The following is a 23,740-nucleotide window of genomic DNA, read 5'->3' as shown; positions in this document are numbered from 1 at the left end:
CGTTGGCCAGAAATAGACTTGTGACAGGCTCATTATTGGCCTAGATCGAGTCTACCTCCTGCATTTTAGGTAGAGATTAGTGAACGTATTTCCTTAAACAAAATATCGTTCCCATTCCCAAATTTAAAATGCTTTTTATTTATTTATTTGTTTGTACACAATAAAACAGACACAAGAAACAAAAAAAAATGCAAAATGCTTTTTATTTACATCAAAATTCCAACCTTTTTATACGTCATAAAATATCATAGATACGTCAAAACCAAACATTTCCTAAGCATATGACGTGCCTTTTTTGTATCAAATATCAGTACGCACTTTCGTACGCACGAGTAAACCAGCTTACAAATGGTTATTCAATACCTACATACATACCATAGGTATAAAAATACAAAGTATTTCCCGAGTATGATCGCTCTATCTAGACCAGCGATTCCTAAAAAAAATCACAAGAGTTCCGCGTAAATATTGATTTTAAGCTGTTAAATGTTACCAGTTAGGCAAATATTGTTTTAAATTTGTGGAAAATATGTGAAATCAGAAATCAGAATCATTTATTCAACGTAATTATCATGGATAATGAGATGACAAGGGGGACTAAACTTTAGATGAGTCATATGTTATTACTTATTATAAACTGTATTGTTGCAGATCCTGTAAAATGATTTTTACATGTATGTGACAATTAATGGTAATTAATATAAGTACATTGGTCAGTCATTCGCTTAATTTTCAATAAAACAATTTACGTCCTTGGAATGTTTGAGATACCAATTCAATGATAACACAGTGGTAACACTTACGTCATCAGACGACTAGCAATGGCGGCTTTTCATAGGATTGAGCATACCTGGTTTTCTTATACCACGGAGAAACCGATGTAGGCATTTTGTAAAATAGAATTGTATTTGGAACATGCATACTTTTCATGTGGAATCCTTTGTCAAATCCACATCAATTTAAGCCAAAAGATAAGAAGTGACAGTAAATATACCTATGTATTAAGTATATTACATTATTAATATTATTTGTATGTCGTTTCCGTATCTCAGGCCTATGAAGTCCCGGACTATATTATATTACTTATTAATATACATAAAACCGCTTACGACAGTTACATAATTGAAGGTTCCCTTATAATATTGCCTCTTCGCTTAGCTCCTAATTAAAATATAAGTAGAGATAGTAACGAAAATATAAGTAGAGAGTTACGAACTATTCTCGGCATTACAACCAAACCCTCGTTAGTCGGGTATTATTACAGAACTTTGTATCAACAGGCTGCTGGAATTAATCTGATTACTTAAGTAAATAATTAATTGTCTTTAGGTTGGTACCCCTGTAAAATAAACTACAATTGGAACAGGTACAGTTTCAATCAAAGTTCATAGAGAAAGGGAGGGCAAAATGCAGAAGAGGCGTTAGGTCGAGAGGAATAAGTGTTCGTATGCTAAAATAAATTAGAACAAAGAAAAAGGCACTCCTTTTCACTTAACAAAAAACCGTTAGAAGTATTCTGATATATTTTGTGCTTGGATGAGATATTATGACACACAGCGTCTATAGTCCCGCTAGGTTAGAGCGTTAAGCTCACGATCTTTAGATCCGGGTTCGATTTCCGATGGGGACATAGTCGAAATCACTTTGTGTGACTGTCCTTTGTTTGATAAGGCTTGAGCCACCTGATTGTCCCAAAAAGTAAGATAATTTCGTGCTTCGGAAGGCACGTCAAGCAGTTGGTCGCGGCTGTTAGCCGTAAAAATACGTCCACGCAGTGGAATTATTTATCTCCATACCCCCTCCGACTGATTGATGGGACGCCTGTATTTAGTTTTTTTTAAGAGAATATTGAAAAGTTTCAAAATATTTTTTTTGGTAGACAATCCTATGACATAGAAGTCACTGTATGACGCAAATGTCGCTAAAACGGAAGTACTGATCGCCTAGTCTTATTACGGAGATCGGCCTCCGTGGTCCAGTGGTTGAGGTCCCGGGTTCGAATCCCGGTTGGGACAAATCACAATATTTACTTTGTGATCCCTAGTTGGGTTAGGACATTATAGGCTGATCACCTGATTGTCCAGAAAGTAAGATGATCCGTGCTTCGAAAGGCACGTTAAGCCGTTGGTCCCGGTTATTACTTACTGATGTAAGTACGTAGTCGTTACATGAGTCATGTCAGGGGCCTATGGCGGTTCAATAATAACCCTGACACCAGGGTTGATTAGGTTGGTAATCCACCTCACAACCCACACGATGGAAGAAGAAGATTATGGTAGCGATGAACCTGAAATACCGAAGGCTACATAGGATAATCTGACTACGTCAAATTCAATTCAAATTCAAAAGGTCGGTTCAAAAGTCCGAAATGAATGTTCCTTTAGGGCTGTCCATAATCTTTATCACCTATTTCTTAATCTCCTCTAAAACTTTATATTCTGATCTGTTCCTGTCAAACTCCTATAAAAAGCTCAGAGTATATCATTATAGGTAGGTATTATGGCAGGCTTATCAAAAGCTTTTTGTGAGTATTTGGAAAGTAAGTATAAATCTTGACAAAAGATTTTCTTTGCGTAATCTTGTTATATGAAAAATGATCTCTTTGTTACGTTTAGTAGATTAAATTATGTTCAAATATAATGTTTTTGTTATAGGGCAATATTTATATTTAAGTATACTTTAAGTCACTTTACAAAAGGTACATTGGTTTTCAATAATTCATAATATGTAATGAAAATGTGCAATCATAAATAATGTCTCTTATAACTCTAATAGTAGGTATTACCTAAATAACCTAGGAATTCAAACGCAATAAGCTCAATTCAAAGTGCATTTCACAAGAGCGTACGCTACGAACGCTGAACATCCTTAGAGTTTCCGACCAAAGACGTAGTTCAGAATATTCACGAGAATTTCCCAATATATTCAATGTCACCTTTGACTTTAGACCTGTGCCTTTCTTAGTTCATATTTCCTATCGAGTTGAACCAATTTTTCTTTATGTAACGCTTTTAACTTCGTCCGCGACAAAGTTTTACCTAAGGCAGTTTCTGAACTTTTCAATCGCCTCCGGTACTAAACCGATCCTAGAATAATGTTTATGAAAACGTCGATTTTGTTAAAAAACCTTTTCTAGATATTGGTCCCTGAAACTTAAATAGAGCAGAACAGTGGGTAGTAAGGAATTAACATCAAAACTCTATTCTACTTATACCCTCCACTACTTATATATGAGAAGTAAGTTGATGTCAGACATCGATAGAAAACGATCATATTTTTTCATCTTGAGGAGCCAAAAAATATTGCGTGATGTTCCTTTAATACACAAGATATTGAATTTTCTATCTCAATTTTGTAACTTTGGTGTAATCTGTTTAAATAATTAGATTAGATGAATTTGGTCCATCGTCAACTTTACATACTTATCCCAAAACAATCATTTTTTTTCTTCATTCCCATCTGTTTTACGAAATACGCCATAACGTCTGAGTCGACCTGAAACGATGTAAACCTGAAATAAACCCATTCGACCGGAAAGCTACAAATCGGTTACTGGTAATTCTCCCAAACAATTCCACGACGGGAGAATCGAATTTGTCCCTCAAATTAGATCAATTAATACCCCATTCCATACAATTGTCAGCTTTGTAATGTACTTACATTGTAAACTAACTGTATTGTCACGCTCAGTGGCCGTGCCGTTCGCGCGAATATTTCCATACTTAGTAGAAATGTTCCCGTTGTAAACTCTTTACTAGAAAGGACACTGCCTGTTTTTGTTTCAAATTGTATCCACTTTGGTCCTGTTTGTAAAGCTAGGTAATGAAGCCCATTTTACATAACTCTCTGCGGCTTTGAACGGGAATCAAGCTGAGTACCTAATCGCTTTTGTAGGTACTTTCATATTGTCTTAGTAGATATTTTTTATTATACAACAGTTCTGTGAAACTTTTAATGAAGTTGTACAACTCTTTTCTAATTAGTTAGCGAGAGTATTTGCATTTGCGTCCTTTTTTTATAAAAATCTCTTTCGCTTGTGTTTTTGTTGACTTTTCGAAGTTGAAAACCTATACCAACCTGCCTATATTTTAAGGGTTTTAAGGGTTACCTTACTTTTTAAGGGTTATCTAACCACGCAAACTATCTTACGCCTGATACCAACTAGTAACTTAATAATCCAATCTATCTGAATATGATACACACTAGCTTTATAAGCTTTTATAGGTACCAATGTAACCGATGTTTCAAAGTAAATCGATGAAAATGCCAGCTCGAATAACTAGTACCTATATCACTTTATACTCAAGTTCAATCTCGATCGCTCGCTAATCGAATCATGTAGATCAAATGAGTGAAAAGCGCTAGTTGAGCGGTTTACTTAGAGCAACGACAATCTCTTTATAGACTGCAATCTGATTATGTATAGCTATAATGTAGCTCCCCCTGGTTTATGGAAAGCAGCAAATGCTAGCTCTATATTTGAATCCCTTTGATCTGTGTGGGAGAAATTATAGACGACGCTCAGCAAGCGCTGGTTGATCACCCCTGCTTCATTAGAAGCATTGCACGTATGTAAGTAATTATCATTTGTACGTAATAAATCCAAACACGAATTCCAAAACAAATTCGACAATCATTGAATTAGGCCTGTGCAGGGTTCGAACCTGCGACCTCAAAGTGAGAGGCAAACGTTCTACCAACTGAGCTACCACTGGGCTATGCTGAACTGGGCATAAATGATTATCACGTACTCAGCGGTGAAGGAAAACATCGCGAGGAAACCGACATTCGCGAGAAATGCGTTTTCGGAGTTATGTGACCTAACCTGTATAGGGCTGGTTTTCCCTTCGCGGGTTGGAAGGTCAGAGAGACCTGTTAAATCTTTAGGTTAGGTAAGCGAACACCGAAAAACGGGATAATGCTAGGGGGATGTACGTAATAAACCGATGTATAATTTGAAAATGCAATGAAAATTACGTAAGTGAACATTTCTATGTGAAAATTTAATCAATAACATTTTTAAAATTAAATTGAAGAAATATTGGATTGACATGTCTCCTTATACCAGTATCACTATTAATTATACTGTCGTTTTTCGTAATCGTTTGCAACTTGCATTAGGCTCCACTTATCTCAACAGTGGTGCTAAGTCCTCCATCTAATTTTACTTTAAGTTATACCTGTCATTTTCTTATCCGTTGAAAACGAAAGGGACGAGTAATAGACAGGCATAAAATTTATGAAATACACGTCAATTTTAAGCACAAATCTAAAACAACCGTCTAAAAATTTTATTCAATTCAATTAAATTTTTGAAGTATGGCTTCTGTCCTAAAAATTTTACTTTACATTGGCCAATAACCCGCCAGAATTATGTTGACAGCACACGTCAAACGGTTTGCATACCAGCGACATATCTTTTTGATTCGTTCTTTGGTTATTCATTTATTTACTCATTCTTCCTAAAATTAAGAGCTGTCAGTCATCCGTCCCTTTCCTTTTCGGCGGATAAGAAAATGACAGGTATAACTTAAAGTAAAATTAGGAGGTGTCTGCAAGAATCGGGGCCATTGAGTATATTTAGCATAGAATTTAATAAAAAAAGGTTTAGCTATATCCTAGGGGTCACTCAGTTTTTATAAATGTCAATAAAACAGCAATTGCTGTTTATATCTCAGCCGTTCCGCCTTTATTACTTTGACGGAGCCTTTCACTGACTTTCTTTTGTGCCAAGTCGTCCTGTTGATATTGAATCTTTATAGGAGACTCCTGTAGCAATGCTTTCATCAAATGCAATTTCAAATATGCTTTTAGACGACGCTATTCTAAACAAGTGAAGCAATAACTTTTTATTTGACTTTCCGTTTCAGACTGTATAGGTATTCAAAAGTTTTGATTAATTTCGGGTGTTAAAGAGAAAGTCTGTCATATTTCACGCAGGGTCGATGCTCGGGTATTTTTTCTGTCTGAGTAAATGACTTTTAGACTTTTTTTAACCTTTGAAAGTGGCAACTTATGCTTATTTTGAATAGTGTTCAGAGCTCGATTTGATGCCTTTGAAACCGCTAAATGGTCACCTAAGATCTACTAACTATACTAAGTACTTATATAAATCATAATCATCATAAACGGCCTAAATACGTGCCACTGCTGGGCACAGGCCTCCCCCCTATCAACGAAGGGGGCATAGAGCATACTCCACCACGCCACTCCACTGCGGGTTGGTGGAGGTGTTTTTACGACTAATAGCCGGAAACAAGCCTTAACGTGCCCTTCGAAACACGGAATCATCTTACTTTTCATACAATCAGTTGATTCAAGCCTGAAAAGTCCTTATCAAAGAAAGGACATTCTCACAAAGCGATCCATAGGTCGGGAGGATCCGGGTTCTATTCCCGATGAAGACATTGTTGAGTACATAAATAAATCAATTACTTATTATTAAAATATCTTTAGGTAGTACAGTTAGATCTATTTAACAGTAAACATAAACCGCTTCTATCAATTACAGTCGGGTATTTCGCTCGTATACATGAATTGATGGCGTATGAGTCGATAATGATCAATTACCCTAGGCCTCGAGGTTGATAATGAAGGGCCTGAAGCTTTAGGCCTTAGCACGAATAACAATAATGAACATTGTTGTTAGCTATTTAACTATGAAACGGGTTGCATAACAGCCTATATAATTCGCCCGAGTTATTCATTCATTGCAAAATTAACAGTTGTCAATCTTCCATCCCTTTCCTTTTCGGAGGATAAGAAAATGACGGGTATAACTTAAAATAAATTTAAGAGGTGTCTGCAGGAATTGGGGCCAATATCAACATCTTGGGTCGTTCCCTACAGCTATATCCAACCGTTCATACTCATCACACGTTAACCTGTTGCTCCTCAATTTCCTTAGGCAAATCCGAAGTTTTACGAAAAATGTCGGAAACAATCAGCTGAATGCCCCCTTGAGTACACGCTTATTGTCTATTATAGTACCTCTGCATTGCTTTTTTAAAATCGGACTAATATTTATTGTCTCTTAAAGATCTAGACGTGTAAACCGCGCATGTGTACAGCGATTTTCTTTTTTAGAAAATGTATTTTGGTGTTCACTTTATTTAGACAGTTATCTTTTTAGAAGACATATATATACATGTACATGTATATATATCTACCTACCTATATATCTATCTCAAAACAAGATTATTATCTAACCCTCAAACAACCCAGTGGTTCTAATTAATCATACTCTTGCCGCGACTAGCAATCTAAACTTGTTGCAACATAAACAACTACATGTTCCAATGTTGTCGGTGCTGTGTTCTACCGTAATTTAACTAAGCTCAAGCCAAATTTTAGTCTATGTAAGCGCTTGTGTAATAGACTACGTTATGTCTCTATTATTTGTTATCTTTTATATGAAAACTCTGTTTTAAATACTTCTCTTGATTGTGAACTAAAATTTCATTTTCAAAATGTTGAACTTATGGGATGACAATCTGTTACTAAGTTCATCAGTCAGCGCAAACAAGCTACTGCCCATAGCCACTTGTGATCAGCGACAAGCAGTTAACACGTTTTTTTGCATGTTTTGTTGAAATTTGCCGCACATGTGTGTATGGTGGCAGCGACGTCGACATCGGCCACTACCCGCTGCGCTACCCCGCATAGATAACAGGCGTCGGGATGTGACGACCCCATCGCCCCCTGGTGAATTCATCAGCGAACCTGGTGAATTCAACAGTGCAGTCAGTCTCCGCAGGCCAGCTTGTGGCGAGCTGTTGGTGAGTGACGACACCACGGAGCTGAGATCCCCCGAGAGTCGGTCAGGCCCTCCGTCTTCGGCTTGCCTTCACTGGCCGGCCGGAGTGGACCCCAGCGGGGGCCGCAGGACTCTCACCTCTGGCTTGCCTTCATTGGCCGGCCACACTGGGGCGTTAGAGCTATACGCTCGCAGGGTGGAAGTGAAAGATGCATAAGTCGCGAGTTGGTGAGGCGGGTAAACCGCCTCGCAGAAAGCGGTGTACACCTCTCGACACCCTGAGCTGCTCACAACCATGTTGCTGCCTTGCCGTCCAGTCGCGTCGGCTAGATAGGTGGCCCATCCAGTGAGTGGCGAGTCACCGCCTGCTCATTTATCCATGTTTACCAACATTGGTCGAGCAGGCGCCATAGTCCCCCATAGCTCCAGTATCCCGGTCCACTAACCCCCAACCCAATAGCCCAGTTCCCTTTGTTCCCATAATTTGCAATAGTCTTACACGAACCGGGGATTGACTTTGGGTGCACTCCCATAGTGCATACAGGGATAATCGCCGGTTGGTGTCACACCACATTTAGATTAAACTGTCTTAAGGGGCCTCTACGTGTTGGCTTCGGCCCCACGCACGCCTTCCAAAAGTCCGGGCCTCCATAGGCCCAAGATATGAAAAAGATAATAATAATAATAATTTATTTATTATCAAAGAAATTTGTACAGATGTGCAATTAAGTTAAGTGCCTATATAGAAGGTGTACAAATTATTTGTTGAACTCTGATCTCCAAACTAAGCTTATAGGCCTGTGTCTTGGGGATCAGCGTTCGGCCAGGCAGAGATTGAACTGGTTGAGCAACACATCCTATGCAAAAGGTATCAATAATATAAAGATATATAATTGGGAGACAGTTGGGAGTAGGTGTCCTTCTATTTACTCCATTCTTTTCCTTACTTTTATTTTTATTCTCTCTAGATACTAATAAGTACCTATGATATACTTATGATGACAATACATACAAAAACTCACAGCAGAAACTTATAAGTAGAGGCAATGTAATCCCTATTGCTTCGATCCTGACACAGTTTTCTTGCTTCCTCCGCATTCATCAATCGTTTCATACACGCACGCCGGTTCAGAGTAGATCGTACTGAACGTTTTCTAGGACACCTCCAATACGAAACGTTAAGAACCTATTATCGTAAGAATCCACAGCAGGGAAAGGGTTTTAAAATATGAAAACGTCAGTAAAACATCAGTGACTGTCGCGCGCTTCTGTCACTGTTATAAAATATGACGCGGTAACGCGTCCGACAACCACTGCTGGCTGTGATCAATGGTACGTTGGCTCCTAGCTTCGGGATGAGTATCAAAAATGGCTGCTAGTTGTCATAATTATTGGTGATGTGTGGCTCTATACAACAATATAGCATCACCCCTATATCCCCGAATGTCTATAGAGACAACCACTCCTCGCCAATTATGTTCAAGTCCTATGTAATAGGGGCGAGGAAGCACTGTTCCCAAAGTGAGAATGTTCCCATTGTAAAAACTCTTTAATAGTTAGAACATTGGCTGCTTTTCTTTTCCAAATTGTTCTTTCTTGTAGTCTGGTCTTATCTGCCTAAAGGGGAGCCAATATAGCTATTTTTACTTAAGTTTTACGCCTTATTACTGCTCGGGAATATTCCTACTTTGGGAACGTCGGGAACTTTCCCAAAGTAGGAATATTCCCGAGTACGGCACATGACTGCGAGAGAGCTCTATCATCCCAACTTTATCTCAGTATGTAGACCCTAAAATTCCCTAACATACCATATTGTAATTGTAAGTGATGTCCGTTTTATACAAAGGTCCAATAAAGTTTTATTGTAAGTTAATATATCAGAAATCAGAATCATTTATTCAACGTAATTATCATGGATAAACTTGTTGAAGGTCAATGTAACATTTTTGAAAATACGTCATTTCGCAAGGTGTTATAGCTGAGGAGAAGAAAAGCCTGCAACAGCAACTCATCTTTTTCCAATGAGGGTATATATTACAAGTTATTTAATAACTAGAGGAACACATTCAATACCAGACATTTTTTACATAAAGTAAGCTTCACATGAGCTTTAAATTTGTTTTCTAACAAATTTTGAATATTATCTGGTATTTTATTATAAAAACGTATACATAATCCCAAAAAAGATGAATTTAATTTACTTACTTAATCTAGAATTTTGAATAGCAATTTATAATATTACTCTGTACGGATCTAGGTACAAATATGACAGCGACATCGTAACGCGACCCGACCAAGATGTCTCACAAAGTTTATGAGGAGCGAGGGAGCTCATTAAACAGGTCGGATGAGCGTAACAAATAAAATCACTAGAGTTAATACTGCTCGGGGATTTGACTCGAATTCTACACAAAACGACATATCGATAAGATAGAACGGAATATCGAGGTGAGTTTATTTATTTATTTGTACACAATAAAACAGACACAAGGAACATATAGAGAATAGAGTACAGGGGGGTTAAAATGGCCACATCGAAGCAATTCATCTAAGAAAGCAATATTGCTATTTGACATTTGTTTGCATTGCGCACTTACTTTTATGAGCGCAAATGTCAAATTGCAATATTGCTTTCTTAGATGAATCGCTTCGATGTGACCATTTTAACCCCCAAGGTAAGCTTCTCTCTAAACAAAGAGATTTCTTCCAGCTGACCCACGTGACGAAAGAGATATTCAAGTAGAAATTATTTAGCAATTACTTATTCTAATATAAAACAAAATACAAACGATACGATACGAGTAGTCTGAGTTGCTTTCTACTCGAAAGATAAATTTCGTTAAAATGGTGTTAGTGTCATCGTAATGAAAACTTTAAGGGATAATTAAAATCATGATTCTGAGTTCACATCAAGTGGAATTTTCCGTCGCAAAATTATGTAATTGAAAATAATTTAAAAAAATACTAAACTTTTCATGAATTTTCCCACAGGAAATTCCACTTGATGTCAACTCAGAATCATGGTCTGAATCATCCCCCTCCGTACTCGTTACAGTGTCACTAAAATCCATACGTACTTGTACGGGATGTAAGTGACTTCGTGACGAATACTGAGAGGGATGATTCAGCATTATTCTGAGTTAATATCAAGTAAAATTTTCCTATAATTTAAAAAACTAAAAGAAACATGAATTTTGCGACGGAAAATTCCATTTGATATTAATTCAGAATCATGGTCTGAATTATTCCCCTGTTACAATGCCACTAACATGAATGTTTGATGCAATTTGAGAATGATCGGGATGAAATAATAAACAGCTTTATTATGTATATTTTTACGCAAAACTCATGACGTGATGTAGTTACAAGTTACCTACTTCTAACTCCAAGATACTTACCTACATAATAGAAGAAGCTACATGATCTGAACCACATTTACTTAATTCAAATCTCAGCAACTCCTTAGGGTTTAAATCAGCTTTCAATTTTAGTTACGTTCTATCCGTAACCGATTTAAGCCGACTTATTCAATCAATAGAGTCAACGGAATTTCCAACTCGAACGACTCAAGTAAATATCGATATTTTGATCCCCACGACACATCACTAGAAATCACTTCGTCACTTTCATCCAACAAAATTCCGGGGGCGAAATTTATTATTTTCGCGCTTCGGTAATACGATGTTCGTCAGTGCGTCACCGAATGAACACTCATTTTGTTTTTGGAGGGCATGCGACCTTTCTTTGAGGGTAATTCGACACTCTATTTATAGAATTTTATTACCCGCTCTCTCTTTTTAACATGATTCAATTTAATGTGTTAATGGTACTTCTCTGAAATTACGTTATTCGTCTGATTCATCTGGCTGAAAAATAATTTAACTTCTGGCTTGATTTAACATACTGTTGTGATGTGATTACCTACGCACTCGTTTTGATTCAACAGTTTTCGAAATATTTGATTTTAAAATTTTAGAGCCCATATGAATCAAAATATGTGACTATGTGAATCAGAAACAGAATTAAAAATAAAAAATCAAATAGGTAATCATAGTAATTTTATTTACTTTAAGGGTAATTAAACAAAAACAGAACACAAGTCGAACATTTGTCTGAATAGATAATCTAAAAAGCAAACTTATTTGTTTACCTTGCTGACAGAATCAGATTTGGCAAAACGTATCGTTTAACTTATAGATATAATGTTTATATAACTTAGTTTAAGTATTTATATGAAGTTCTAAAATCATAGTATTTTTCAAAATTATTTAAAACAGTTTTGTAAATAACTTACACAAAGTGTACTAATTTATGATGATTTATGTGGGTTTTTGACCATATGAATCAGCCACAGATAAGTCAGAATTATGCCTAAAATCATCGATTACTCGGGACTCACATTTACTTACTACAATATTGGCATATAACGACATTAAACTACAACTCAAATGTTGTTCACGAGGATCGTAATCAAGTTTTAAAACTAAATAACATAACTTGTTAAGTAGACATATTAATCAGAAAGTACATATGAATCTAATACTTACTTTTGTGTCTCCGAATCCTCGTTGAACTGGTCGCACGGTGCCTTCGGCCGCGCCCGTGGCTCCACAGACAATATAAAATAAAATATTATCAAATAAAAAGTATGTTTTGAAGCTCAACCGTGTAAAATTTCTTGTTATAATGACGCAATATTGCTAGCTTGTTAGCACTACTTTTAATTCAGATTTCGTGAAGAATAGACATTTGTACACCTATGTGGGACATAACTTATATAAAGCCTATAATATACCACATACCCTACTTATACACATCTATTTATGTACCTAGTAGTACGAAATACTATTGTAGCTACAAGCAACGTAACGGCATATAACAATGGCGGCCACTGGCGTGTAAAAGCATTGTGCTCGTAACTGTAGTTGCAGGGTACTACGAACTATGATAAACTGACGTCCAACAAACAACAAAGCTTTACAGGAAGTTAGTTTTGGTTGCCGAAACCTTAAAAATATCATCATCACTAATTTAAGATCCACGCTCTTGTCGGTGTAGCATTCTCCGTGTTACTTTTAAGGGAAAAATAGGGCAGTGTTGCCTTCCGCCCCGCAGGACTCTGTTTGACTGTTTGATTTCAAAGCCGTACTAAGACTCCTGTACTCCGCCTCTGAATAGTACTGATAGTCACCGTTGTCAGGTTCCAGGTTACAGTCCCTGTGACTCGCCTCTTCCGTCCTGCATTGCCGTACCGATGGCTCCCGTCTCCGCCTCTGTAACCTTGAGGTAGTCACCCGTATCCCTGGGAAAGAGTTCTATGTATGTCAGCCACCATCTCACTCCGGCCTACTGAAGTAAGAGGCGCCCACCCTCGCGGCAAGGTCGCGCGGACCAGGAAGCAAAATATATATAAGGTTAATACATAATATTTATAAGGTTTAAAGTTCCGACGACATCCAAACTGTTCAAATCCTTACAAAACTAGAGATCACAAAGTGATTTTTGTGATATATCCATCGGGATTCGAATCCGGGACCTCCGAATCGAAAATCCAACGCTTAACGACTGTACCACAGAGGATGTTCGAAAGAATGCAAAGGAACTTCACCGTTATGATCATAATCACAAATTCTCAGATACTTCTATCCGAAGTAATTAAAATTTGTTTGTACAAAGTTTTTCTATAAAATTACCTAAGTATCCCAGTGGATGTTTAATTTACTTCAGAAATTGTTTCTAAAACTTTTCGACGAATTTATCGATAAACAAGAGTTTGTTGTTTAAGTGTTATAAAACATTAAAATTCAAATATTTCTCATCGACAGGTTGTTTGACAAGTTGATGAAATTACTTTCATAACTATTTCGCCAACATTTTCGTCATTATAAACAGGAAGGACGCTTAAGTAATACTTTACGAGATTCCATTGTTTATTTTAATTATATTACCTTCCTTGAACTTTTGTAGGTATTGTTTTAAGTTCTTGGTTGACACATTTATATTTTAATGCCGGATATAAACATTGTGAGGCCTCACCTACAAAATTTCCTATAAGTACCTACCACGATAATACCCTACTTCGTCCCGATGATTTAAAATAAAATAAAATGATAAAATTCTAATGTGCCTAAACACTTACTTAAACAGCTAGGCGTTATTGCTTCGAACCGCACGGCCTCACAGGGCCGCCCAATGGTTCAAATTAGCTTCAAAACGTTTTGTCGATTCTGCTCCGCACCAACCAAATCCCCTGGTAGTAGTTGCGGCTTCCGAATACATCCCGCTTAAGGACGGTACTGAAAAGTATCGGCGTCCGTCCGAAGGATGTAATATACGATCCCGACGATCCGATTACTCTAGCCATAGAGGCAGCCAATCAGCTCGCGACACCAAACACTTCAGGACCCCGATACCGACCCCGCCGGCGTGGTCGACGACTTCCCTGCTTATCGCTATCGATCCACTAGGGCCATCTATAGATATATACTATTTTACAACCGCACCAAAATCTTCCCTGCTACCGACCAGTAACAAAGTTTAGTGGAATATTGATTCCCCCAGCCGATTCACTACAAATTTGTGAAAGCTAAATCTAATTTAGCTTTGTTAAATTTCGGTTCAAACGATGCCGAGAGCGATGCGATATCAAAGGAAACCCTCTGAATTACATTTGAACTGTTTTATATTCTCTCTGACTGAATGCTGTACATAAATACGTTTTAATGAAGCGTTTGATAGAGTAAATCGAGTTTTATGTCTTACTAACTCCCTCATTCAGCGCTTATCGCTATCGACCTAATAGGGTCGATTAATTCTTTCAAATATTCTTCTTCTCAACAGCCTCCGTGGTCTAGTGGTTAGAGCGTTAGGCTCACGATCTAGAGGTCCGGGTTCGATTCCCGACGGGGACATTGTCGAAATCACTTTGTGAGACTGTCCTTTATTTGGTAAGGACTTTTCAGGCTTGAATCACCTGATTGTCCGAAAAAGTAAGATGATTCCGTGCTTCGGAGGGCACGTTAAGCCGTTGGTCCCGGCTATTAGCCGTAAAAACACCTCCACCAACCCGCATTGGAGCAGCGTGGTGGAGTATGCTCCGTACCCCCTCCGGTGATTGAGGGGAGGCCTGTGCCCAGCAGTGGGACGTATATAGGCAGTTTATGTTATGTTATTCTTCTTCTCAGACGACGCCCTGAGCAGAGATTCGCGCCCAACTGGGCTCCCTCAGGCCTGTTGTTTTAAATTTTGTACCCGGTGAGAGTCCTTAGCGCTCCCCATATATATATATATATATATACTTTGTATTATTTTACAGGTATACTTACCCATGTTTTTATTTAGTACTTATTTATAAGCACAGTATAAAACAGAGAAAAGGAACATACAAAGAAAACAGTACAGGTAAACTTATCTCTGACAAAGATATTTCATACAGCAGAAGATACATTTTTGCTTCTATGCTAGACTTCGAGCGAGTAAAAAAAACATAAAACGCGTTCAGCTGTTTAGCTTTCAGAGGTTTGTGTCTTTTCTAACATTGGCGTATATATTACATGGGCGATAGGCTGATTACCTATCATTATTATACGGTTCATCATCTTTCCTACTTCCTTCACCTCCTCCTTTTAAGTCCTTTATTAAAACTACTTAATAATATTATGTTGTTACCATGGAGACCTAGTGGTTGCATTTAAGAAATCGCTTTATTTGCCATGTAAGTACTCTTTAATTCATTTTTGTAAGGTTGATATTATTTTGGTGCAATAAAGTATATTTGAATTACAGGAACTATCAATTATTATTGTGTTGTCATACATAAATGTATACAACAGTACACAATATGCAATAGATATCACATAATTATAATAAGGACTTTCGAGGCTACGTTCATCAAAATCAATAGTAGATGGCGTTGCACAGCTTTCCCGTGATAATTACCTATTTTCTCATTACTCGGGCACTTAATTGGTCCAAAATACAATGTATTTTGCATGTATGTAAAGCACTAAATGTATTTCTAAACGTGTAAAATGTGTGTGAAGCATTTAAAAAATAATTGTGGCTTGATATTTGGATCACATTATGTATAGTATTATATTGCTGCCTATATTGCTTCTCTTTATTTTGATCATGATGGACTAATGTTATGGGCGACAGGCTGATCCCTTATCACCATAAGGTTCATCATATCCATCTTTGGACTTCGTATCAACAGTGGCTGCAAGTTGTCTTTGATTACTTGTGGCTCTGCCCACCCCATTAGGGATTACGGGCGTGAGTTTATGTATGTATGTATGTATGTTATTTTGATCAGAATAATAATGGGTGGGTAAAAAAAGGGTCATCATTTATACCCAAAAATAAAAGATGCACATGTCTACATAGACTACATACTCTTCTACCTATATAGTTACTTAGGATTAGGATAAAAAATGTGCCTAGCTACTTATCATATCATATCATATCATTTATTGCGTTCCACATGGTAGGAGGTTGGTAATATAAGGTATGTAACACATATGGACCCGGATTGGGCACAGCAATTTAAAACAGAGTTAAAGCATATTTTAAGCGAAGATGTATTGAGTCGCTGTTTAAAAATACGAGTAAAAATGAAACTGAATTACTTACCTAATGAGATGAAGAATTTCGTTTCTTTACAGACTAATTTTTAACATTTTCTATGGACTCTTATTTTTTTTAATTTACAATGTAAGTAAATAACTCCTTTTGATTGTTCAAATCAAAATACTAAAGAATTAAATAATTCCAAATTATACGTATATATACATAATTCTTTACAAACTCCAGTGTTGCTTCGTAAAATAATTTAACACTTTAACTTTTCCTCTTTCCTTAATGAAAAACTCGTAAAGAGCCAGTAGAATAAGTTTTCCTCGCAATCTTCCTCTTGAATCTACATTTTAAGTCATTCGTCTCACTACTTTAATGTTTCATTGAAAAGTAAGCCATGAATCATTTTGACTTCGTAATACTGCTAGCTACCTTGGTATAAAGTAAGGTGTTTTAGTAATCACAGCAATTTAAGGACATTGACCCCGATTCCTGCGGACACCTCCTAATTTTATTTTAAGTCATACTTGTCACCGTCGAAAAGGAAAGAAACGGGTAATCGACAACTGTTAATTTTTAAATAAATGAGTGAATGAATGAAATCCGGGCGAATAAAACAGGCATCCCGCTGATATTCAACCTGTTTGACGCGTGCTGTCAACTTAATTCTGTCGGTTTATTGACCAATATAAAATATTGAAAGGGTTTTTTAAACTTCTTCCTAAAATTGACGTGTGTTCCATAAATTTTACGCCTGTCAATTGCCCGTTCCTTTTCCTTTTCGGCGGATAAGAAAATGACATTTTAAACTTAAAATTAGAAGGTGTGTACTTTAATCAGCACCATTGTGTATAAGTAATAATGGGCAGGCAAGAGCCAAGTAATTAAGTACAACTTGCAACCAAGGGGCTATAAAGTATTTTCTGAGTACTCGAGGGTCCAAACGCCCCAACGGGTGGGTTTCAGAGCACTTCGACGTCAAATCATTAGTGTTACTGCGAAAATATCGCAGAATCTTTTATCTTTTTGCAAATATCCACTAGGAACTTGGGGGTTTAAAAGGCCACATCGAAGCAATTCATCTAAAAAAAGCAATTTGTCATTTGCGCATATAAAAGTGTGCACAATGCAATCAAATGTCAAATAGCAATATTGCATCCTTATATGAATGCTTCGATGTGCCCACTTTAACCCCCTTATCTATTTTACCGATTTCCGTATGTTCTAACCAGTTGGTTGAGCGTTGGGTTTACAATCCCACATTCAAATCCCGGTGGGGACATACGGTTACAAGCATTAATATAATATACACTTTGGTACCATGTCACATTAACTTTTTTGACAAATTGAACTGTAAGTCTCGCTAAAAGTCAAATATGTTAGTGCGACAGAGTCCTAAAATAGGTACATTATATTGCTCATGACTGTACAATAAAAACCACTTTAAGATCTCTAGTTTGGTTAGGACATTGTTGGCTGATGACGCGATTGTCCGAAAATAAGATGTTCCGTGCTTCGGAAGGCACGTTAAGCAGTAGGTTTCGGCTACTATTTACTTAAATTAGGTAAGTATGTAGTCGTTACATGACCTATGTAACTGTAGGCCTAGAACGCGCTAACAAACCCTTCACCACGACGCCCCTATACAACTTCCAACTTGACACTGTTCGATCGTCGATTCCTAGTCTATTCTCTATTCGGTACCCCAAAAACATTCCTTGGCGGCAGAGTATCTTCATGACTCCTGGAAAATCTTAGTAATTAGAAGTTTTTACTCGTATTTCACTCAGAATCCACTGGTTCTTTGGTAATTGAATATCCGGCGACGATCCTGAACCATGTATTTAACTATTCACAGGAATTTTAATTAGAAAAACAAAGGCTTCGCATTATTAGCGTCTATTCGAAGTAGTACATAATGTACTACGTCAAGGCTGCAACAATATTTATTGAAAGGTTCGGACACATAACGAAATAAAAATTGGTATGAATAATTTGTCAGGCGCTTCGGATCTTGAGGTTTTAAACACGTCCAAACTCTTAAACCCACCCCAATATGGATTACTGACGTGGATTTATGTAAGTATATCCTTATGTAGCTAATACCTAGTTTTCAGAACACTGAAGTGAATTTCACAGGAAATGTGGTAACACATTGGAGGATTAAGAGAATAATCTGCCAGCGGATTTATAATATGTTTGAGTATTACAACAACATACTGCCTTGCGGCAGGAGATACTTAACTTAATTAGTCAACAAATTTTCATCGTATGATTTATTACTTATGATAAATTATGATTGATTATTTTTGAGAGGACCAATTTTATAGTCCCCCTATAGCTATAGGCAGAGGTGTACTTTAGTATATCTATAAGTAATATCTATCTATCTATATGTCTATATATTATATTATATATATATAGCTACAAACCCACTGACTGACTGACTCACTGACTCACTGACAGGGTTGTTCTCCCAGAAGGAGCGTCGGGGGGTGAAAATGATGTATGGGGGGTGTGATCAAGATCTTCCGGTGAGTATGGGAAAACTTCCAGATCTTGGAAAACTGCTCCGCATCAGGGAGACACCCTACGGCCTGGCGCAACTATCGCACCTAGAACGATTCTTTTTTCACGATACCTATTTAAATCTTAGTCAAATCCAATCCCCGGTGAAAAAAAAACAAAATGGCGGAAAAACAAGATGGCCGCCATACAAAATTTCGTTTTTCCAGAAAATGTCTCGGAGGTAAAAATGATGTATGGGAGGTGTGATCGGAACGTCAAGCTTAATATGAAACAACTGCTTGATCTTGAAAAACTGCTCCGCATCAGGGAGACACCCTACGGCCTGGCCAAACTATCGCACCTAGAACATTATTTTTTCCACCAGGCCTATTATAATCTTGGTCAAATTTAATTGCAGTTGAAAAAAAATCAAAATGGCGGAAATTCAAGATGGCCGCCATACAATTTTTTCTTTTTTCCTGAAAATGCCTCGGGCGTGAAAATGATGTATAGGAATGTGATCGGATCGTCATGTTGAGTATTTCAATACTGCTCCATCTTGAAAAACTGCTCCGCATCAGGGAGACACCCTACGGCCTGGCCAAACTATCGCACCTAGAACATTATTTTTTCCACCAGGCCTATTATAATCTTGGTCAAATTTAATTGCAGTTGAAAAAAAATCAAAATGGCGGAAATTCAAGATGGCCGCCATACAAATTGTTCTTTTTTCCTGAAAATGCCTCGGGCGTGAAAATGATGTATAGGAATGTGATCGGATCGTCATGTTGAGTATTTCAATACTGCTCCATCTTGAAAAACTGCTCCGCATCAGGGAGACACCCTACGGCCTGGCCAAACTATCGCACCTAGAACATTATTTTTTCCACCAGGCCTATTATAATCTTGGTCAAATTTAATTGCAGTTGAAAAAAAATCAAAATGGCGGAAATTCAAGATGGCCGCCATACAAATTGTTCTTTTTTCCTGAAAATGCCTCGGGCGTGAAAATGATGTATAGGAATGTGATCGGATCGTCATGTTGAGTATTTCAATACTGCTCCATCTTGAAAAACTGCTCCGCATCAGGGAGACACCCTACGGCCTGGCCAAACTATCGCACCTAGAACATTATTTTTTCCACCAGGCCTATTATAATCTTGGTCAAATTTAATTGCAGTTGAAAAAAAATCAAAATGGCGGAAATTCAAGATGGCCGCCATACAAATTTTTCTTTTTTCCTGAAAATGCCTCGGGCGTGAAAATGATGTATAGGAATGTGATCGGATCGTCATGTTGAGTATTTCAATACTGCTCCATCTTGAAAAACTGCTCCGCATCAGGGAGACACTCTACGGCCTGGAAAAACTATCACACCTGGAACTATTCTTTTTCCACTAGACCTATTTAAATCTTGGTCAAATTTTATCGCCGGTGAAAAAAAAACAAAATGGCGGAAAAACAAGATGGCCGCTATACAAAATTTTGTTTTTCCAGAAAATGTCTCGGGGGTAAAAATTATGTATAGGGATGTGATCGGATCGTCATGTTGAGTATTTCAATACTGCTCGATCTTGAAAAACTGCTCCGCATCAGGGAGACACCCTACGGCCTGGCAAAACTATAATACCTGGAGCAATATTTTTTTCACGAAACCTATTTAAATCTTGGTCAAATTTTATCCCCGGTGAAAAAAAACAAAATGGCCGAAAAACAAGATGGCCGCTATACAAAATTTTGTTTTTCCAGAAAATGTCTCGGGGGTAAAAATTATGTATAGGGATGTGATCGGATCGTCATGTTGAGTATTTCAATACTGCTCGATCTTGAAAAACTGCTCCGCATCAGGGAGACACCCTACGGCCTGGCAAAACTATAATACCTGGAGCAATATTTTTTTCACGAAACCTATTTAAATCTTGGTCAAATTTTATCCCCGGTGAAAAAAAACAAAATGGCCGAAAAACAAGATGGCCGCTATACAAAATTTTGTTTTTCCAGAAAATGTCTCGGGGGTAAAAATTATGTATAGGGATGTGATCGGATCGTCATGTTGAGTATTTCAATACTGCTCGATCTTGAAAAACTGCTCCGCATCAGGGAGACACCCTACGGCCTGGCAAAACTATAATACCTGGAGCAATATTTTTTTCACGAAACCTATTTAAATCTTGGTCAAATTTTATCCCCGGTGAAAAAAAACAAAATGGCCGAAAAACAATATGGCCGCCATACAAAATTTCCCTTATACAGAAAAAGCCTCGGGGCTAAAAATGATGTATGGGAGGTGTGATCGGAACGTCATGTAGAGTACGGAATTACTTCCCGGTCTTCGAAAACTGCTCCTCGTCACGGAGACACACTACGCCCCGAGACCTATTTAAATCTTGGTCAAATTCTATCGCCGGTGACATGCTTCGCATCAGGGAGACACCCTACGGCCTGGCAAAACTATAAAACCTGGAGCAACTTTTATTTCGCATAACATATTTCTATCGCCGGTGACATGTGTGCTGTCAACTTTTGCTGGGTTTTTTTAATTTCTGACTAAAATTATTGTGAACCTATTCCATAAATTTTAAGCCTGTCGTTTACCCGTCACCTGATAATAAAATGACAGGTATAACTTCAAATAAACTTAGACAGTGTGTACTGGAATCAGCACCAATAACACATCATGTTAAATCTGGACAGCGCCATCTGTATTTTTTTTTTGAGAACCTAGCCTGGAAAGTCCCTCATTGGTACCTATAGATTCTGTAATTATATTTGTCTTGCATTTAGACCAATAAAGACCACCAAAGGATGTTTGATGTGAAAATCTGGTCCCAAGAGGTCAAAAATTAAATTTAACTAACAATTTTGATACCACAAAAAACATTGATTGTGAGATCCTATCAGTTGAAGTGGTGCTAAACGACGTGATTACTATTTTATTTTTCAAAATAATTTTAAAAAGAAACAATTTTATTAAAAACATAATGAAAGATATATTTTTAGAAATAATTTGTTTTATTATATAATTCATACTCATACAAAATATTCCTACATTTAATTAAATAGTTGAAATAAAACAGCAACTTAACCATGTACTCTCGGCCTATGTGGTCCAGTGGCTAACATTCCGGAGGTCCCAGGTTCAAGTCCCGGTGGGGACAAAACACAAAAATTTCTTTGTGATCCCTGATTCAGTTAGGACATTGCTGGCTGATCCAACGACATTGGCGGCTCAGCAATAACCCTGGTTGAGGTTGGTCATCCACTTCACAACTTACATGATAGAAGAAGAACAAGTACCTATTTATGATTTTTGAACAGACTTAATATGGTAACATATTAGTAAGTAGGTAGAGAATAAACTTAACAATAACATTAAAATATACACAGGTTTTTATCTATTTAATGATTTAATAATATAAATTATAATAATTATAAAGTGATATAAACTCATAGTTTACCAACATCTATGAACAAAAAAAAACCCCGACAAAACAAAAGTACTCAATTATTATGAAAAAAGGTGAAAAAAACCCTATAAAAAGCAAAAAATAACTTATCCCACATACCTATGCTTGCAAGCAAACTGAGCGTGTAACATTCCTATCACACTTAACAAACATCTCTGATGACCTTGAAGACCTGAACCGATTTCTACCAAACATAGCTAAGAACACTCTCGACTAATATAACTTACAAACAAAAAAAAAACATATTAAAATCGGATCATCCGTTTGGGAGCTACGATGCTACAGATAGACACATATACACAATTTTGCGTCGGGGGTTAATAAATAGAACTATATACATTGCAACAACACACACAGCTTTTATGTTCACTAGATATTAATGCTTTTGAGGTGAGCTCATCCTGCAAACAATGCATACATGGGCATCCATCAGGCATCTGAAAGCAAACATGAATGTTTTTAATAGTATATTGCACAATATGCCCGATTGTATCAATATTATTTAATGTGTAGGAATGGAACTGAAACATTGCCAACAATAAATTAAAATTAGAACAATGTTTTAATCATAATTAAGGATTGCCTTATAACATTTATGATTGAAACACAATATTTTTCATGTACAACATAAAATACTTAATACTTAAATACCTATCTCGGAGATTGTTTTTCTATATAATACCACTCTTCACTTCTTTCCATAAGCCCATGGCCTGTGATTTTATCTTCGTGACTGCTTTCCCAAAGATATTCCACAACTTATACAGACATAATTGTTTCCAACTGTCCGATTGGAACATTCTTCAGGAAACTTGTTATTGTTGCTTACATCTCTTAGTATGAGTATGAGTTAGTATGACAAAGTCGATCAGCATTCACACCTATAAATAAATAACTATATAATAACAGTGTCATATATAATAACAATGTCATTTGATTGTATGTTACTTACATTGCAATTTATCAACGAACATTATCCACAAACTTTTTATCATATCGGCTCTATCCAAAACACACAATGGCTCTGGAAGTTTTTACAGTAGAATGTCGACGCTCTCGCACGGTGAACTTGTAAGCTACAAATTCTAACAAAGTAGCACAGGAAATTATCAAGAGAACTTCTCGGCAACGAGACCACAGAACGAGACCATAAGACCATTTTGTTTAGTTTTTTTTTTTGGTTATTTTGTACATAGGACAGGCAAAGGAAACATAACCCATACAGCCAAATACTATACTAGGTACGTTAAATTCGTTAAAAACTATAAACGTATTTTCATATTTTCAAATCGGTAAGCAATGGAATCCACAGGTTACGCAAATGTGTTATTATGTCATAATTATAGCCTCATCTTTTTTTCTTTTTGGAAATTTTTGGCCTGGTTACATAGACCTTTAGGTTTGTGATACGAATTAACTCAAAAGTCCGCATAAA

General features: G+C 37.0%; 1 protein-coding gene and 1 long non-coding RNA gene across 2 annotated transcripts in view; one reads left to right on the top strand and one right to left on the bottom strand.

Annotated features, from left to right (window-relative positions):
- LOC126367492 (ras-related protein Rab-37-like) overlaps window positions 1-23,740 on the top strand; it is a 138,156-nt gene that overhangs the window by 66,142 nt on the left and 48,274 nt on the right. The window lies entirely within an intron of this gene.
- On the bottom strand, window positions 22,223-23,475 carry LOC126367511 (uncharacterized). The gene is made up of 3 exons (XR_007566495.1): window positions 23,258-23,475; window positions 22,957-23,186; window positions 22,223-22,742 (listed from the first exon to the last, which is right to left on the bottom strand). It is a non-coding gene; the product is annotated as an uncharacterized LOC126367511 (long non-coding RNA).

The sequence above is a fragment of the Pectinophora gossypiella genome, chromosome 6 (assembly GCF_024362695.1).
Source record: "Pectinophora gossypiella chromosome 6, ilPecGoss1.1, whole genome shotgun sequence".
Lineage (NCBI taxonomy): Eukaryota > Metazoa > Arthropoda > Insecta > Lepidoptera > Gelechiidae > Pectinophora > Pectinophora gossypiella.
This window is presented reverse-complemented; position numbering and strand designations above follow the sequence as displayed.